This window comes from Schistocerca gregaria, chromosome 6 (genome assembly GCF_023897955.1).
Source record: "Schistocerca gregaria isolate iqSchGreg1 chromosome 6, iqSchGreg1.2, whole genome shotgun sequence".
NCBI lineage: Eukaryota > Metazoa > Arthropoda > Insecta > Orthoptera > Acrididae > Schistocerca > Schistocerca gregaria.
In genome coordinates this window covers 343,814,169-343,821,659 of record NC_064925.1, presented here as the reverse complement: position 1 = coordinate 343,821,659, position 7,491 = coordinate 343,814,169, and the positions used below count along the sequence as shown (strand labels likewise).

Genomic DNA, 7,491 nt, shown 5'->3' with positions numbered 1-7,491 from the left:
TCCTTGTTTACTCGAAAGATTAATCATGTGATAATACATATCCAATTTAATAAATAATATCACAACTTGGCTTTTCTTTTCACATGTTTCCACCTTAAAATACTCGAGGACAGGTGAATTCCAATTTTACTGATTTCATTCTCGTCGACGAGAGCTACACCACAGTAACAATTTACACCATATCTAACAGCTAATGAACCTCGGTCACCTATCACCACAGGACAACACAACACGTAAGTATTAGCGCCCAATGCACCGATTTAATGGTACTCCATTACGGGCTATGCGCTCTATATGCCAAATCATCAGCCCAAACTAGTTATTTTTCACGCAGCAGAGTTTTAATAGCTTAGGACGCCTTAAGATAGATACATTCTGAAATAAGCCAGCTTATTAGACACAACTCATGCTGACTAATGAGTTCACTATTCTATCTAATTTAGAATTAGGGGGCAGCCCTATTGGGCGCAAGAAAATTCCTTACACTCGTACTTTTAATTTAATATAACGCAACACTGGAAAACAGTATCAAGGGGCCACACCAACTGCCCTTTACCAAATTACAGATTATGAGTTCTGTCCTCTCTCTGAATATGGCAAACACACTTCCTGGTATATTTCACGAGCATACATACTGCGTGTAATTCTTTCACAGGCACTGCCCATAATGGCGCAACACTCCACTTTTATCGCCGTGGCGCCAAAAAAAACAAGTCTGAACAAGGATATCAAATACAATCTTCCACGATCAGCACACATGCGTGAAATCAGTAACCACGTTCCGCCATATGAGTGTAAAACGTCACTGTAAGACACTTATAGCAATGAACACAGAGAGAGAGACTGAACGACCCACGGCTTGCTATTAGCCTCTAGCTAGACACATTATGACAGCAATTCTATCGACTACGCTGGAACAACCGACATGGACTGCACTCCGTGCAGAGACGTGGCATCAGACACAGGCAACACGTATCTTGTTCCGCGCCTGTTGATGGTGCACAAGACACATTACATGAAGTCCGTACCTAATTTGTAGCGTCTCCCGCCCAGGTACTTGCACAGAATTTGTCTTGATCGCTGCACATGCATTACCACCTCTTTTCAGTATAAGACGATTTCTATAACCAGCCGTGAACAGTCGCCAAAAGAGCAAGGCCAAGGAGCTTGCAGTAACAGCAACAATACAACAAAAGACAAACTGTATGCCACTCACAATTTTGCGACCGGTGCATGTCTACGGAAAACTACCACTATGGCGACGACACTGCACTAAATCACTTAATAGCAGACCTGTGGCGCGACACCAAACCAACTATTTATCGTTGTCAATAAACTTCACCAACAGCCGTATACTTTAAGATATTTCATTTTATTCTGAAAACAACTTGGGCATTTGCTGCCACGTCTTCGTACGAAGCATTTGTATAACGATTCGGATTTACGATATCCAGTGTTTTATGGTGCTATACGATAAGTTCGTGTATTTGAATAAAAGCGTATGGGGCCTGAAGATGGCAAAATGAATTGCCGAAACTAGGTGGGGTTGGGATGTTTAGGGCAGGAGACCAGACAGCGAGGTCATCGGTCTCATCAGATTAGGGAAGGACGGGGAAGGAAGTCAGCCGTGGCCTTTCAAAGGAACCATCCCAACATTCGCCTGGAGCGATTTAGGGAAATCACGGAAAGTCTAAATCAGGATGGTCGGACGCGGTATTGAACCGTCGTCCTCCCGAATGGGAGTCCAGTGTGCTAGCCATTGCGCCACCTCGCTCGGTTCTGAAACTGGTTGTTTTCACAATAAAATGAAATATCTTAAAGTGTACGACTGTTGGTGAAGTTTATTGACATTGAAAATTACTCACCAGCCGATGTCCCCTGGCCATGATGGATCAACAGAGTCCAAACCAATCAAGTCAACATAAATGAACGGTCTCCTTTCAGTCTTCGTTCTTCTTTTAGTGTTCAACCCTGAGGTTGGTTTGCAGCAGAGCGCCATTCCTCTCTTCTGTCTGCCTACCTCATTTCCACGTACGTGTTACATCCAACTCATGATCTGTTGCATGTATAATATCCTTGGTCGCCCCCGCCGATTTCTTCCCTCAATAGCTGCTTCTGCTATTGCTCCGATGATGTTGTTGTGTCGTAGTATGTGCCCTACAAGTTTGTCTCTTCTTGTTTGGATGTGCCTCCACAGAGATCTGGTTTCCTGTACTCTTCTAAGCACCTCTTCATTTGTTACTTTGTCTCTCCAGCTGATCTTCATCAGCTTTCTATTGCACCACATCTCCAGGGCCTCTAGCCGGCTTCTCTCTTCTCTTCCAATGGTCCAAGTTTCACATCCGTATAGGGCCACACTCCAAACGAAACCTTTCACGATACGTTTCCTTATTTTTCAGACTGATGTTGTTTCTGGTGAGTAAGTTCGTTCTCCGATTAAATGCAATTTTGGGCTTTTGTTTTCTGGTCGCAATTTCTTTTCGGTTTCTACCATCTCTTGTGATTTTGCTTCCCAGGTAAGTAAATTCCTCTATCACTTCCAGCTCCTCTCTTCCAATTCTCATTCTCAGAGGTTCATATTCTGCTCCTGTACTGCATACCATCACTTCAGTCTTTTTCTTGTTTATTCTCATTCCATACTAATTGCATAGAACTTCTTCCATTGTTGTGAGGATTTCTCTAGATCTTCTTTTGTCTCCGTTACTATAGCAATACCATCTGCATAAAGAGCATGTCTATCTTCTGCCCATCAATTTTGATCCCCACCTCAGTAGTTTCTCGAACTTGATCTATAGCATCCTGGATGTAAGCACAGAATATAAGAGGAGAGAGAGAGAGCACATCCTTGTCTTACCCCTTTTATGATATTTGCTTCTTGTTCCTGGTGACAGTCCCTAATCACTGCCACCTTATTCTTATAGAAACTGAGTATCACACGGATGTCTTTGGACTTTATTCCACTTTTCCTCAGCACTCTGAACATCTCTTGCCAGATAACGTTATCAGATGCGTTTTCCATGTCTACAAACGCAATAAAAGTCGGTTTATTTTTCTGTAATTGCTTTTCGATAACGAGTCTCAGTGCTAGAATCGCCTCACTTGTTCCCAATCCACTTCTGAAACCAAACTGATCTTCACTCAGCATATCCTCCAACTTCTCTTCAATTATCTTCGGAACTATTTTTATGAGAATTTTTGATGCATGTGATATTAGGCTTTCAGTAAGCAGGTATATTTCTGCGTCAACGACCACCCACACTATTTTGATATCTTCCGAACGAACCAACAACTCAAACAAATCGTGCGGAATCCACAGTGCAAAAAGTTGCACGATTTGGCCACGGACGCAGGCCATAAACACCTGGATGGCTAGGCTAATCACGACAACGCTACTCGAATTCAGCCACGGATTCAAATCGACCCACAAATGTGCCAAGCAACCATTCTTGGAGGACCTCTCACACCGTCTTCCTCGATTTGTTACCACTCGCCAACTCGCCACTCCACAACACTCCCCGTCCCCATCAAAAACCTCGGCCAAAGGTCTTAGTGGCCTCAGACCAGAGGGCCATTACATGACAGATCGAGCTAGTGGCGCCAAGAATTCGAAAGGCGATGCCAGCAACCCCGCCACGGCTCATTAACATTCTAAATCTTTATTCTTAATGTCTACATATTTATTTCTCAACGTAGTCAGCCTTGCGATGAACACATGTCTCCCAACGAGAGACCAGTTTGTTGATACCATCACTGTAGAATGTTTTACTTTTTGACGAAGTTACAACTTTGCTTCTGCCTGCACAGCTTCAACACTATAAGAGTGAAGTTCTCGAAGGTGTTCTTTAAGTTTTGGAAAATCAGATGGGGCCAACTCGTGACTGTATGGAGAATGATCGATAACAATGAAACTAGGGCATCGGATTTTGCAGATGTCGCAACGTTAGTGTGTGATCTGACATTGTCGTGCTGAAGGGGAGGGTGATCTGTGTGTTCACGAACTCTTCGAACTCGAAACTTGATTACAGCATGCTGATTCTTACGCACCGACTTACGCACGATTCTTACGCACGTCCTGTAGCGGCAGAGGCGTGCAGATGTTCAGACATGAAGAACAAAGGTGTAGAATATTACTAACGATTGTTTTAAAAATATTTGGTGGAGGTAGTTTGTACAGCTTCAATAATGTATTAGCATTATGCAGTACACTGCTGTAACGGTAAATTTTATTACAGACGATCGACTTCGGTCTAGTGACGGACCAACATCGTGTCCAAAAATCTTGTTCTACCATTTACAGCTAATATCAATGATGGAACAATGTACATCTGATTATTGTTATTCCAATTATGCAAATGCATAGCTGATATGATTTTTGGACCGGATGATGGTCTGATCCTAGAGCGGAATAGATCGTATACAATGAAGTGTACCGTTACAGCTGTGCATTGCAGAACGCTGTTTTTAACGACATTTGTTTCATTTAGAAAGCTTTAAGATTTTTCACGCCCTCGCATACGACTTTAGCGGGCATGTTTGTGTGTTTTACAGTTAGAGTTTTAGTGTCGTATTTTGTAGATTAGGGACGATCAATGGAGTTACGTGATAGCATCGATCAGTAATTGATACAGACAGCAAGAATAATGCAGGTGATTAGTAAAGCAGGCAAAACGTGACGAAAGGAAAGCAAATTAATTAATAATATGGTTGAAGAGACTGTGATAGGCAGTCATTAAGGAATTGCCATTAAGAGTGAGTAAAATGATTAAGGTTGACAATGTCGCATGAGGAAGAAGAAACAATAACTGGTCGTACATGATAGCTTAACCACGTCGTTTTAATGTTACGTATTTAACAAATACGAACTGTAAAGTAATCTACCATAAATATCGTTTGGGTGTTAGCCAGACTGAAACAGCCTGTAGTGATATTTGTGATCCCGTCAAAATTAAGAGTGAGAAAGAGATTTCATGTTGAGCAAATAAAAGTGATTTAGTTATGTTCCAGATTTTTTTCTGAATTACGCATTATAGACAATTATTTTACAACTAAGACTCTCAAAGTTTATGACTGATGGTTGAACTGCATTGAAATCGAAACAGGGTCGTGGAAGGAATACTAAGCACAAGATCTAAGCATTTGATCTTCCCGTTCTTATCTCTATGGGAGCTCAGCCCTCCAAATAAATAACTGAGTGTTTCAGTTTCGATAGTTTCTTCGAATCATCACAGGCGAATAATAGAATGGGTCCTGATAATTAGGCTACGGTGATATACGTTCCTTTTACTCCCTGTTGTCAAGATTTACACCTACATCTACAACTAAACCTACATGGTTATTCTGAAAATTACACTCAAATGGCTGGCAGAGGATTCACTGAACCACCTTTACAATAATTCTCTATTATTCCAGTCTAGAAAACGCGCGGAAAAAGCGAACACCTATACCTTTCCATGCGAGCTCTGATTTCGCTTAGCTTATTGTGATGATCGTTTCTCCCTAGGCAGTTCGGCGTCAAAAAAATATTTTCGCATTCTGAGGAGAAAGTTTTGAGTTTTCGTGAGAAGATCCCGCTGCAAAGAAGAACACCCTGTTTTTAATTATGTCCATCGAAAATCCTGTATCATGTCCATGACATTCTCTCACCTAGTTTGCGATACTAAAAAAATGTTACCCTTCTTTGAAATTTCTCGATGTACACCATTAATTCTTTCAGGTAAGGATCACAACCATGAAAGAGTACTCGAAAAGAGGAAGGATAAGAGTAGTGTAAGCTGTATCTTTAGTAGATCTGTTGTATGTTATAAGCGTTCTGCCAATTTAAGTTGTTTGTAGTTGTAATTCCTAGGTAGTTAGTTGAATTTACACCCTTTAGAATCGATTGTTTTATCACGTAACATTCGAATGATTTATCGTACAACCGAAGTTTAACTGATTACTTTAAGCACTCATTTAAGTGATCTCAACCTTTTTATTATTTAGGGTAAATTGCCAATTTTCTTACTACACAGATATCTTCTCTAAACCGTTTTGCAATTTGTTTTGATCCTCTGATGACTTTACTAGACGAGAGACGACAGCATCATCTTCAAATAACCTAAGGTGGCTGCTCAAATTGTCTTCAAAATCGTTTACATAGATAAGGAACAGCAGTGGGTACACAACTACACATTGGGAAATGCCAGAAAGCACTTCTGTTACTTGATGACTTAACGTCACCTACTATGAACTGTGACTTCTCTGAATTTATTCGCATGACTGAGACGATATTCCATGAGCATGCAATTTGTTTACAAGCCGCTTGTGAGGTGCGGCGCCAAAGCTTTCTCGGAATCCAGAAATACGGAATCAATTTGAAATCTCTTGTCGATAGCGCTCAACACTTTGAGTAAAAAGCTAGATGTTTTTCACAACAACGATATTTTGTAAGTTGGTGTTGCCTATGTGTCAATAGACCGTTCTCTACGAGGTAATTCATAATGATCGAACACACTACTGAATATCACCGTCAATGATATGGGCCTGTAATTTAGTGATTTATTCTCATTGCCTTTCTTGGACATTTGTGGGACGTGTGCAACTTTCCAGCCTTATGCTACGAGTCTTTCGTCCAGTGAGCGGATGTATATGATTGTTAAGTATTGAGCTATTGCATCAGCACATTCTGAAAGGAACCTAATTGGTATACAATTTGGACCGGAAGACATGGTTTTATTAAGTGATTTAAGTTCCTTCACTACTCCGAGCATATCTACTTATAAGTTATTCATGTTGTCAGCTATTCTTGATTCGAATTCTGGAATATTTACTTCGCCTTCTTTTGTGACTGCATTTCGGAAGTCTGTGTTTAGCAGCTATGCTTTAGCAGTACTGTCATCGATAGTATCTCCATTGCTATCTCGCAGAGGAAGCGTTGATTGTGTCTTACAGCTAGCATACTTTATATACCACTAGAATCTCTTTGGGTTTTCTGCCAGGTATGGAGATAAAGTTACGTTGTCGAAACTATTATAAGTATCTCACATTGAAGACCGCGCTAAATTTCGAGCTACCGTAAAAGATCACCAGCCTTGAGATTTTGCTTTCGTTTAAATTTGGCATGCTTTTGTCGTTGTTTAAGGCAACGGCCTTGCCGCAGTGGATACATCGGTTCCCGTCAGATCAACGAAGTTAAGCGCTGTCGGGCGTGGCTGGCACTTGGATGGGTGACCATCCTGGAAGCCATGAGCTGTTGCCATTTTTCGGGGTTCACTCAGCCTCGTGATGCCAACTGAGGAGCTATTCGACCGAATTGTAGCGGCTCCGGTCAAAGAAAACCATCATACCGACATGGAGAGCGGTATGCTGACCACACGCCCTTCCTATCCGCATTCTCATCTGAGGATGACACGGCGGTCGGATGGTCCCGATAGGCCACTTGGGGCCTGAAGACGGAGTGCTAGTTTTTGTCGCTGTTCGTGCAACAGTGTTTTGACCTGTTTTGTGTACCACAGG

The 7,491-nt window shown here is 41.6% G+C and overlaps 1 pseudogene; it reads left to right on the top strand.

Moving 5' to 3' along the window:
- Window positions 1-7,116: 7,116 nt before the first annotated feature.
- Window positions 7,117-7,234, top strand: LOC126279784 (5S ribosomal RNA; annotated as a pseudogene).
- Window positions 7,235-7,491: the final 257 nt, after the last annotated feature.